Source organism: Manis javanica, chromosome 5, assembly GCF_040802235.1.
Source record: "Manis javanica isolate MJ-LG chromosome 5, MJ_LKY, whole genome shotgun sequence".
In the NCBI taxonomy this organism is placed as follows: Eukaryota; Metazoa; Chordata; class Mammalia; order Pholidota; family Manidae; genus Manis; species Manis javanica.
Genome location: NC_133160.1, coordinates 149,177,204 through 149,190,169, shown reverse-complemented (window position 1 = coordinate 149,190,169; position 12,966 = coordinate 149,177,204). Strand labels below are relative to the sequence as shown.

Sequence of the window (12,966 nt, the reverse complement as noted above, 5' to 3'; positions counted from 1 at the left end):
ACAAAAAGCCAGGCTGTCTAACTTCAGAGCACACAAGATGACTTAGTGGAAGAACAGGTCGGAGTGAAACAGAAAAAAGCAAGGCACACCAAAAATCCCTAAAATCTACCCTGGTGTCTTCCCCTTGTGAAGTAGTATTTTTGTGAATATTTGGGTAAGTCAGGTTTCTGAGCTTCACTTCCCACTTCAAATGATAGGTAATCATACTGGGCCTCTGGTTTGCAGGTTGTCTTGAACTTCAAGTGGTTTACCTTATACAAGCACGTGGTAAGACTGCTCTGCACATGTTAGTTGTTTTATCTGTCTAAGTTTTTTTTTTTTAAATGAGGAACTAAGAGTTGCTTGAGCAATTTATAATGGGATGCTTTGGAAAGCTGGAGCCATACTCCTTTGCATTTATTTGCTGTGAGACTTTCCCCAGGCACAGGGTTTAATGCTGAAAGTGCTGTGGAAGGAAGGGAATGCACATGAATGCAGGTGCCACAGGCAAAGCCTGTGTTGCAGGGGACTGATAGCTGTCTGCCTGTAAATGCATATTGAGGCTTCCTTCACTATTGTATCATCGCCCTTTCTTTAAAAAGGGATCAGCTTTGCAAGGGGAAAAAAAGGTTCAAAACAGATTTTATATGTGAAAAAATAAAACCAGGAAAGCAATGATCTACAAGGACTTTCTCCCTAGTAACATACTCTGTTAGCTTGTCAGCATATGATTTTGAAGACATACATGACTATTCTCATTGTGTTTGTTAACATTGTTTGATTGAGATTCAGATGAAGGACTTTAACCATTTTACAACTAGAACCAGAAACAGGCCCGATGTATATATTTTGTGACATAAAATATAGCAAACAGGCAGTATCATAGCACTGGGCAATGTGGTCACCATTAGCCCACACATGGCTATTGTTTTCTAATTAATTAAAATTAAATAAAATTAAAAATTCATTGACTCAGTCACACTAACTCCTGTTTTATAGCACACAGGGCTCACTGCTGGAAGTTTTGTTGGGTGTAGTTGGGTCAAGTCAAGCTGGACCCTCATTTCCCGGGGTTCAGTCCGACTTCCTCACTTACTAGCAGCGTGATCTTGGTCAGGTTCATTTTTAGCCTCATTTAAATTAGACAATATCTGTAAAATGCTTCATTATCAGTCAGTGTCAAAGGGCTCACTAAATGATGACTATTAGGGACTAGCCATGTTTTTAGAGTAAATTAACTATCATTAATGAATTAAAGAATCAATTACACGTTGAGGATTAAAAATAAATAAAACAATGAGTCCCTGTAAAGTTTAACAGTAACACATTTCATTTCCATATATTCATATTTTTTTGCCCATTTTCAAGAGATGAGAGGCTAACAAATTTTCAAAAGACAAATGCAACAGAATTGAAAATGACTCACCTGACTTTAGAAAGACTAAAAATTGATGATGAGGGTGGGATCATATGGAAGACTACAGTTAATAGGAGCTACTGCAATTGAACAACCACAGATCTTAGCTGAGGCTTCCGGTAGCTACGGGCAAAGGGAAACATTTAGGTACAGTCTCATGTTTCGCGTTTTTCTTTTTTTTTCTAATTCAGATGGTATCCAAACAGATGTAAGAAAAGTTTCAGAGTTGCCTTCACCTACAGTGTGAATCTAACTTATTATTCATAAGCAGCAAAACCTTAGAGAATTGGTTTAAAAATTTTTCCTACAGTTATTTCAAAAGCCTACTATTATTTGTAGATTTTTTTAAAGCAGATGTAATTAATAGGCCTAGTTAATCATCTAGGGGAAAACTATCAGAATTTAGAGAAATCTGAAAGCCCAGCTTGGAGGGGTGAGGGTGGGAGAGAGTATAACATAGTGGCTATATCACTAAAAGTAGAGTCTTAATGTTTGGACCACATCACTCTCCTACATTACAAGCCAAGTGACCTGGCAAAAGACTTAATCCCTCTGTGTCTCAGTTTCCATCTGTAAAATGGAGACAATAATTGTAACACTCTCATGGATCCTTGTGGAGAATAACTGGTGCTTTTAAAGTGGACTGCCTAATACTTAGTGCATATACAATACATGTAGTATTTGATATTAGTCAAGGGTATTGAATGGCTGACTATGATTACATTACAAAGATTATCACCGCATAAAAGAATACATTATAAAATTTTAGTATAAAATATAAGAACTTAAGCTTAGTTGTAATTTTAATGTTTTTTCTAAAAATTCTCCATTTCATGTATTTTGATGCAGTTTCTAGATGGTATAGTTTTATGTGCTTTTTGTTACTGCTTTGCTTCTTATAAAAAATATTTGGTTATTCTCTGGTGTAATTGTCTAAAGAAATTTTCAACTTGAGGGGAAAAAAGTGAGAATATATGCTAATGGAAATTACTTAGAGAAACCTGAGCAAATCTAGTAATTGTGTGCCATCTGTGGTAAGGAAATTAAATAGTGCACTCAAAGTGATTCCATAATTAAATATGTATTTATTAAATCATTTGTAATAGCTTTAGTAGATGACCTCAGGACTCAAGGGCAAGCACATTGTGATTACCATTGAAGCTTCAGTGAAAAATGAATTACAGAATCAGTTTTCTTTCTATTACTGTCTGAATGTGCATTACCTTGAAACCTCATTAGAATGGAAACTTTCCTGCTACTCACAACTTTTGCACACTACTGAATCACTGCAGTATCAGGTGTTGTGGGGGGTGGGGATGCTATAAAAAGTTGACAATAAACAGAAACAGTCAGAAAATTACCTGTGGGAGATGGCAGATGATGAGATATTAAGACAGAAGGCAGACATTCCACACAGCATCTGGAAAAGAGAAAAGGAGCATTAGTCAAATGAATTATGAAAAAGAAAAAGAAATTGAATTTCAGAGAGGTGCTAACATTTTTTTTATACTATTAAGTTTTTTCAGACTTTGACATATATTCGTATTTTTTGTCAGTGTATTACTCTGAAAAATAATGAGAATTTTAGCTTTGGGGGAAAAAGATAGAGCTCGAGTGATTAACTTAGGAAGTGAAGTTATGTTTCATAGGCTGATTTTAACTTAGTTAACTTGCATGTTTTACTTTTAAAAGCTACATTGTCATAAATCATACCCAAATGTTATAAATCCATAAATTAACCCTCAGGATGCATTTGCTTAACTTTGTAAACAAGATTTCCTGGGTCAATATTGTGAAAAGAAAAGTACTGCAAAATTCTTAAATGAATATTTGTGCTTTTTTCCCTTCCTGACTTTCTCTTGTTAATTATCAGGGTTTCCTCTTAAAGAATAACAGCTTAAAATTTCCTTTGAACCTCCAATTGTACCTGTTTGTCCTATTTTTGAAAACCAAATTGTCAATGGTTTCTTCTTACTCCTCCACCCATGGATTCTCATGCCATTTTATTCATCCTTCTCTCTATTTTCTATAGTTCAGTAGAGTTTGGGAGAAATTCTTTCAAAAAGTAATTTTAAGGATAAAGTTTCCCTTAAGCTAGCATAGTTCTTACTTGTTCTATTTTCACCTTCAGCTCTTCTTTCTACCACATCCTCAAATTTGCAGTTATGTAATTTTAGATGAGTCCCTTGACTATTACCTACTGTGCCATACTTTACATTCTATTAAATAATATACCACATCATTTTACATCTGTGATACAGTTCCATCTGGGAGCTTTCATAATCAAAAATAAAAAGATACTTTAGAAAATCATTGATATGTAAGTGAGAGGCATTGAAAATGAATCCAATTTTCTATAATATTGGTTCTGTGTTATTAAAATATAAAATAGTAGTAACCCTGAAATATTGTGTGATTTCTAATATGGTATAGATTAAAAATGCAGAACGGCTTTACTTAAGTAATAAATTGTCAACCATACCACTTTTAACAGGATACCATTTCTTTTAGGCCACTTGTTCTATCTACTTCCATTTTTCTGGTGTTGGAAAACTTCATTCCAAATAGTGTAAATGGTGAAGCAGCTGTTTGCAATGTCAATAGAGAAATATATTTTGTTGAAAGCAAATAACTGATTCATATGAAAATTGAAGGTACACACATAAACACACATACAAGCACATTACATATTTCTGTTAGTATAAAGAAAAGACAATATCAGCACAAGGCCTTCCAGGAGTTATAGCAGAAATCACCAGCAATGTGGTAACAAGTTCTGGCAACTTATAACAGCAAAATTCCCACCACTAAGTTGGATATAGTCTCAGAATTAGAGGTTTGTCATTAATATCCAATTAATTATATTGTTGTCAGAAAGTATTTTCCTATGTGTATATATTCATCATCTCTGTCCCTGGCCTATACCACAAATATGTATTGGAATATATCAGAAAACTTATTTTGGGCTGACTTCCTTAATAACGAGCCATAAAGATTTTCTTCATGCTGAAATAAAGCTCATGTTTAGCTTTGCCTGGAGTATATTGCTGAGGAAGATAAAGATGGAATAGTTGATATTCATTGACTGCTGAGGTAAAGATGAATTTTCTAGTAAAATTCCAGAAAGCAATCTTAGGAGGTAAAATTTTTTTTATTGACATAGGGCCGAAGGTGAATATTTGGGGGAGCTTAGATATTTGCCACTTTTAAATTATATGCTAAAAGGAGAGGGGCGGGAACGTGTTCCCTACTAAACCATAAGACTCTTTTGCCTACAAAATTTAGAATTGCCTTGTGGTATAAACGTCAAACTTGGAATATTGTCCTCCTTATTGTATTGAGAAAAGTGTATTGAAAGCAAAAGCAATCCATATTCACATTTATAAAGATGTGAGGGTTTTGAAATTCATGCCTGGATGAGCACCATATAAGCATTTTTCCTGAGTTCTCAAACCGACCTTTCTGCTACTGTAGGAAGAGTTACAAACTTAAGGGAAATTAAAGGTTTAAATATAAAGAACTCATTTTTTTTTGGCTAGGACTAATGGTGTTTTTAGCTCATTTGCGTGTTTTGTGCTGTTTTCCCTTTTTTTCTTTGCTTTTTAAAGTTAAAATAGATAAAGCAACATTTTACTTAATGATTGTAACAGGCCTAGATAAATTGGAAAGTGTAAGTTTATGAGAGATTCAGCAATAAGAATCAGTGTACTTAATCAAATTTTCTCTAGTTTTAGACACTGGAAGTTAAAAGCCAAAATTACATTTTTAGAAGTGCTGTATCTCAGAGCTTGTGCTTTTATATTAAAAATATGTTTGTGTTTTATGTTGTCAAATTTAAAAGCAATATTCTTAAGCACTCTGGAAGAAAACCTTTAATTTTCAACTCCTGTCACATGGTTTAAGTAGATGTAATAGTTTCAAAAAAAAGGTGGCTAGGAACATGTTTAATGAAACCTCCACCTACAGGAAATAATAGGGAAAACTGTGGCAAACAAGAGTTTGATAATTTTGATCCTCATTTTTCTCTACTGTGTTTAAATAAATAAAAAGATCAAGATGATAATTCCAATCTTCAGAGCAATATGGAAACAAACATCTTATATGGACATGACAGAAAATAAATCCCAGTCTCCTTCTCTTCCCCTGGTAATTATGTTTCAATACATTTCTCCATATATCCAAATAGCTGACTTCTGGACCTACACCGAATATCAAGCTCTTTATGTTTTTGTGGATTCTTATAATATATATCAGATCTCTCTGTTAGCCATTGTGGCCAAAATAGGTCAAGGTAAATAACAGACAATAGGTTCCATTGACAAGGGCAACAATAAGGTCACGGTTTTTGTAGAAGGTGTGGAACATACTGATAGGTTACTCATCAAAGATATAAAAGTGCATTAAGCCATTTTACAAGAAGGTATTAAAGAACCGTGCTGCTATAAGAAAGTGTATCAAATTGTTTTTACATTCAGTATGTCAAGTGAAATATGGACACTATTCTTGGAACTTGGTCTGTTACTAAAATTCAACAGGGATCTTTTATCCCAGGTATTTGGCTAATTTTCAAAAATGTTAAGTAACTGGTGAAGTTTCTTGAATTACAAGCTAATAATTAATACTTTTAATAGAGTCCTAAACTTGAGGATCATTTCTTTCCCTCCTTCTCTTCTTTTCTTCTTTTCTCCCTTCTGCTCAACTAAGACACTTTCTAATGTTTGGATACATTTTAAATCAGAAACTCTACAACAGACTGAGACGGGACCTGTGAAATGATTACCACCAAGAAGATAAGGGGCATAAATGGATTATTTGAAATTTTTAAAAAAATGAATAATCAGGTGCAGTTCAGACAAAACTCAACTTCACCGTAATTAGTTGTCAAATAGCTAGCACATTTTAAAATTATGAACATGATTTGTTTACTTAAAACTCATGTTTGAGACTATACTAAAGGAAATTTACAAATGATATGCTGAAAAATGGAACATATTTTCTATATTTTCAAAAACAGTATCTCCACTATATAATGATTTCTTCAGGTCTACTTTTCCAGTGATAATGTCATTTACATTAATACAGAGGAAATATTATTCTTATTATAACATCTTTGATTTTTATTTAAATACTTTAAGTATTTAGTAAAGTAACCTACAATTTATTCAGGCATCAAGTGAACTCACATCACTCATTCATCAGCAAAGCACCTTTTAGAAAAAATAGTTATAGTTTAAACATCAAAGTTTACTTATGAACTTGTGAGAAGTGGATTAAAAACTGGAGAATATAGTCTATTATCAGAGAGGTTTGTTCTTTGTGAATACACACACACACATATATATATATATAAAATTGAAATTATATATATATATATACATACACACATGCACATTGAAAAGTAGAAATATATATATCTCACATGGTAGATATATATGTGTGTATGTGTGTGTGTGTATGTGTGTGTGTGTATCTTGTTATGCCACACTGTCTAGGAAAGGAGATCATAATATACATAGAGAGCTATTATGACATGTTTGTTACATAAATTTCTTTGGTAAGTTTACATTTCCCAAGGGTGTATGGTAAGGTAGGGCCCTGTTTTGGAAAAAAAGATTAAATAATCCTGGAATTTTATGATTTACATGTAAAATAAATGAGATTTTTAAGCCTGTTCTTGTCACATAGGATCCCATTCTCTTATATTAGGAGTCATGTTATTTATAACCTCTTGTAAGTGGAATATTTTCTTTTTCTGGGGATTTCCAGTTCAGTCTCTGATTTGCAAGTAATGATTTCAGCAATTTTGGCTAATATTTGTCAAGTAATAATACAACAAAGAGAACCTTATGATGATTTATGAAATAAAAAGGTATTTAAAATTATGATTTGAGAGATGGTAAGTTTGCTAAAGTACATAATATATTGTAAACTCATTTAAAATCCTGATTTACACAGAAGTGTGGATTATTATAGGGAAGAAGAAATGGCCCACTTAAATTTTACAGCAGAAACCTAGCCAGAGGGGTGAAAACCAGCGGGGGAATAAAGCATAATCATAAAAATGTTTAGAATGCTGCTATCAAAAAGTAAAACATGTATAGAGATATTGAACTTGAGAATCATTTAAAAAAATGAGACATTTAATAATGTTATATACTTTTATACAGAAAGTACCTGAAATAAATTCTGTATCACTTCCCAAAAAAGACTTATACCACACATTTTGAAATTATTTATTTCTGTAGCTAATCTATTATAAGCAGCGTGTATTACATCTAGTGATATTTTAGATAGGAAAAAAAGAAAAAGAAAGAAAAGAATATACAAAAAAACAAAAGAAGAAAAATAAAGGGGAGGGGGGACATCTGATGGAAAAGAAGGGAAGGGAAAGAAAAATATTAATATCATGTAAGCTAGTTGGAGAATCAGACATTTCTTTGCAATGCCACATTCACTTTACCTTGAAAGATCTCATGGCTAAAATATTAAATGAGAATACATTTTTATGTCACTTCTGAGTGATGTACAGAAAACTATAAAACTTGAGATGTGTAATGAATTACACTTAAAAAAGGAGACATACTTTCATTAAATAATATCACAGGAAAATTCCCTTTTAGGATTGGGATGTCAGTTGCTTTGTTAGGAAAAATCACTTTAAGAGGCCTGTCTGGACCTTCACTCACTTTGTATCCTGTCACACTATTTTAATCTCCTATACAGTATTTATCACTATCTGATAGGTACTTGTTTATTTGTTTCTTTATGTGTGCCCCACTACTAGAATGTAAGCTAAACAAAGGAGAGAAATTATTTTGCATGTGTTATTGAAGACAGTATTTACTGAATGAATGAATAAAATCCAATAAATATATTTTTGTAAAATTTTTAAAATTTTTATAGCAAAAATCTAGCCTTTCCAATGGAGCTATATTTTCCATGTCATCGATGATAGTACCTTGGCATCATATGCATTCCTGGATATTTACTGATGGGTGAGTTCTCTAGATGTGCAATGAGAAGGTTCTTTCAGCTTTTATATCTGTTCTATCTCAAAATCGCAACACTCCACTTCATGCTCTCGCTTCTTCTGTCAGAAAATCAGAATGCGTAAACTCATCAATCTACCAGTTGCTTTATTGTGCCCATAAGTACAATAGGCTATTATGGTTTCATATCAGCACTTTATGATAAAATGCTGAGACCATGACATTTGTATAATACAACCTTACAGACGTGTGCTGTGAATACCCAAGTGATAATTTCCAGTGTGTTTGATAGATTATATTGACATACTAAATGATACATCTGTCAAATGGAAACATGTAACAAAAACCATGCCATACTTTGCTCCTATCACTACTTGTCATGCAAATATGAAAATGCTAACATATTTTTCAAGTGTGGCATGGAAATTCCTTGTGCCTCTGTTAAGTACACATTCCATCTCTGCCGTTAATTCTTCTAAAACTTCACATTGCCCAGAATCTAACTCTCAACAACCACATATGCTTTTCTCCATGCTTGCACTATATCATTTAACACATTCTTTTCTAGTAGAGTAAAGCTATCAGTATATGGGTCTTTAATAAAACTAGTCTCTTCACCCTATATTATTAATGCCCCCAAGGTGGTGACAGAGTTTGTTTTATCATTGCCCTTCTCAAACTACCTAACATACGCCTTATCATAAAAGGATCTTTACAAATAGTAAAATGAATTAAAGAGCATGTGTGTAAAAGCAGAATTCAATAATATGTGAAATGTCAAAATCTAACAAATTTATTTTAGAATCAAGTCTATTAATTATGTTCATATATGTTATTAATTTTCACAAATTAATTTTGTAGTATGGTTATGATTACTAAGTTGCTTAGCTTCTGGCAACAGAAAGATGGGGTTGGAATGTTGGGTGTAATATAAGCCATTATATTTTGTGCAATGAAGCTGCTCAAGGAAGGAAAGTATTCCACCTGCCAAATCCAACCAATTATTACAAAAATGTACTGAAGTGGTTTCTAAATGTCCAGGGATATTAAAGTAACACCTATTAAAGTCCAGTGTTCAGATTCTTTTTACAGTTTCAAGTTAATGTGCAAAACATGTTTAAATTCCCAAATGACCTAATGAAAACATATACTTGCACATCTGTAATTGGTAATGCAATATCCACCCATTAATGAATATTAGATTTCAAGGAGGATATCGGTCTTTAAAACCACTTTATAGAGAGAGAGCTTTGAGTAAAAACAGGTTCGGAAACATTCTTTTGGGTGTTCTTAAATAAGTCTTTCTGAAAATTGACTCCTGATATTCTTACAAGCACTCAATTTACTATAGGAGCTTGAGTTACAAAGCAAGTAACTGAAAAGACAGATTTTGCTGATTGAACACCATGATCGAGTTTCTTAGGAGAGGAGGAAGGGTAATAATTTGAACCAGTGGTTCAGTCATATATTGTGCACTGAACAACTCCAGGGGACACCATTTACACAGCCTAAAATTGGAGCAATGTCCTTGGATCCATACAATGCAATGGGCTTTGGTAGCAAGCATGCAGCTCTCATAAGTTACGTTATAGTAAGATGTGGAGGAAATAATTATATTGTGTTCTCTTTGTATAAAGTTAAAAAAAACTTGGAATCAATATATAGGATAATTTAGTTGAAAAACTCTTACATGACTATCTAAATAAAATGTCTCAAGCAAATAGTTGAGTGTAAAGGTTGTTTTATGATATGTGGGTTATATATGTATGCATGTGTGTGTTATATATTCCTTTTGTTTGCAGCATTGTCCAGATCATGTGTGGCTCGTTTGCTTAATTAATGTGGGAGTTCACTTAATAAAAGTGTTTAGAAATGTAGTATAAAATAGCAGAGCCAGTTGGTGAACATACTATAAATGCTATCCATGGAGGAGTTATGGTGTATACTCTTCTAAGTATAGTCTAGATCTTGCAGACCTTGAAAATTATATTTTTAATTCTGTCTTTTATATATGTAACATGAAAGATAATTTATGCAACGAATGAGATATTGAATTAAGTGATAGTTATTATTTAAAAAATAATTCAAATGCATTCTGTGCATGGAATTGTAAGGGCTATAAAGAAAGTTTAATGCAGACAAGGACTTTATTAGCTGTACTCATTCACATATACACAGATCCCATAAATATGGAAACATACAAACTGTTCCCAGTATAGACTGCATAATGGGTACATAGACTCAGTTACACATGTGAGGGATGTCTATGTGTTGCATCTCCACTGGACTGAGTGAGAATTCACATACACCCAACGTTTGCATAAATGTATTCGTGAAAATGAAACACTGTACACATTCCATCACTATGACCACCACCCCCATCACCAAACAAAAACAGTACAACAAAAGTAGTGCAGCCTATTTGAGTAGTTGTTTAGAGAAAACAATATAGAAAAGAGAAAATTAAAATAATTCTTACATCAAAGTGGGAAGAAATAAGGAACTTATTTTATTTCTTACCCAAAATAAATAAATGATATTTCCACCCAATAATGTTACAGCAATAAAACTTCCCACTTACCTGAGCAACTTAAAGCCAGTTACAGCCTTGTTTTAATTAGAAATAGACAGTTTTAATAATTCCAAGATTTATAGCATCAAAGCATGGAACTTTATTTTTCAAACCTTTGGCATTTATGAATATTTGGAAGTCTTAATTAACTTGCTGAAAAGACTGGAAAAGAAGATTATCAGCATGTGGTGATTGACAGAATAATGAAATTTTTCTTCTGCAAAATCCTGATATATTTAGCCTGACTTGAGTTTCTTCCTATATCATCAGTTTATCTCAGTTTTATTTTTAGTTCCACTGAATCAATAAAAGGAAAGTATTCACTGATGTAAGTTGTGAAAGAAGATTCTGATTAGAAAACAAAGGTCACTAAACCTAGAACACATTGCAAGTATAGGTGAACTAAGTCCAAGGCAGTTTCTTGATTCTATTCTACATTTTTCCTCCCTTACAACCAGTGTTTTCCCCAGTCTCCTTCACCTAGCACATCACTGTCATGCATGTCTTTCCATATAATGATACCACCCCAGCAACTTTCACTTAAGGAGCTATATATGAGGTCAAGTCTTCTCTTGTCTCATTTGAGTAATTTACAACCTCACAAACATAAAATCAAAGCCTTGAAGCTGTGCCCATTGTATTCTGCATTCCTGTAAGATTTGGGCTAGAGGTTTTGTAAATCAGGTATATTTTGGTAGAATTAGAAATCTGAGTCAAAATCTGCAACCACCTGCTGCCCTTGCATGACAGCTTTAAACCCAGTGAAAATGTACAGCATCCCATGTATTGTTCCTGAACAAATATCAGCAACCGTTTCATTCTGTAATCCTTTTCGTAACTTATTGCTCCATGATTTTCTTGTATCTCCTACCCACTTCATGAAAAAGATCAGGATATATTTTGGAATGAATATCTTTTAAAACACACACATACATGCAACAGAAAATGTCCAAAGTTATAGGGAAATAGCTCAATATCTCTAGTACTGATTTTTTGTCTACCTAACTGAGGTAAAAATATAGGTATAGTATTCAGCAAAACTGAAGAGAAATAGACCCTTTTATTTACACTTTGTGGGAATGTATAAATCGGCACAACCTTTAATGAGTAGCTCAAAAATATGTATTGTCAGTAAATATGTAGAACTATTGATCTTACATTGCAGTTTGAGTCATATCTCCTAAGAGGGAGATCAATCCTCAAGTGTATATACACTGGTGTCCAGTGTGGTCACTAAAAAAAAAAGACAAATGCCTATATAAAATATAAGAGCATTGATAAATAAATTATAATATGCCCATAAAGTGAAATATGTTATCTTAAAATTTGCTGGAGTTGTATTTATTGACATAGGAAAAGGTTTTTTAAACAATTAAAAAACCATGATCATATTCTGCTCATTTAGTGAGTAAAAATATTTGTTGAATTCTTTGTATGAGGCTATGTGTTACAGGCAAGGGGATAAAATGAAGAGATCAGAGAAACAGAGTTCCTGCTTTCATGGAATGCACAGTTAAGGAAAGGAAATATCTACTCTACTGAACACACACACACACACACACACACACACACACACACACACTAACCTAACATAAGAGTGAAACTTTGATAAGTGCACAGAAGTGTGTGGAACGGTGCTGTGCTCGGAGCAGGCTGCTGCAATTTCCAATGGAGAATGAATGGACACTTATTGAGAATTCTATCATTGAGTGACTACAAAATCTATAAAATTAGGAAATATCTATCCTATTATTAGGATTTTACTTCAAGGAATATGACTTGTGTGTGTGTGTGTGTGTGTGTGTGTGTGTGTGTGTGTGTGTGTGTGTGTGTGTGTGATATGAGTAATTTAGAGACACTGGATATTGTGTGTGTGTGTGATATGAGTAATTTAGAGACACTGGATATTGTGATAGCTTCTGAAGTTGTGTGGGCAAATCAAACTCTATTTGGTAGTTTTACAGTAAACGTGGGAGGCCCTGCAGTTGTTAAGATCTCTTAAGCTCTTC

The 12,966-nt window shown here is 33.2% G+C and overlaps 1 protein-coding gene across 6 annotated transcripts in view; it reads left to right on the top strand.

The window, feature by feature from the left end:
• Nucleotides 1–12,966, top strand: part of PCDH7 (protocadherin 7) — a 404,329-nt gene that overhangs the window by 280,771 nt on the left and 110,592 nt on the right. The window lies entirely within an intron of this gene.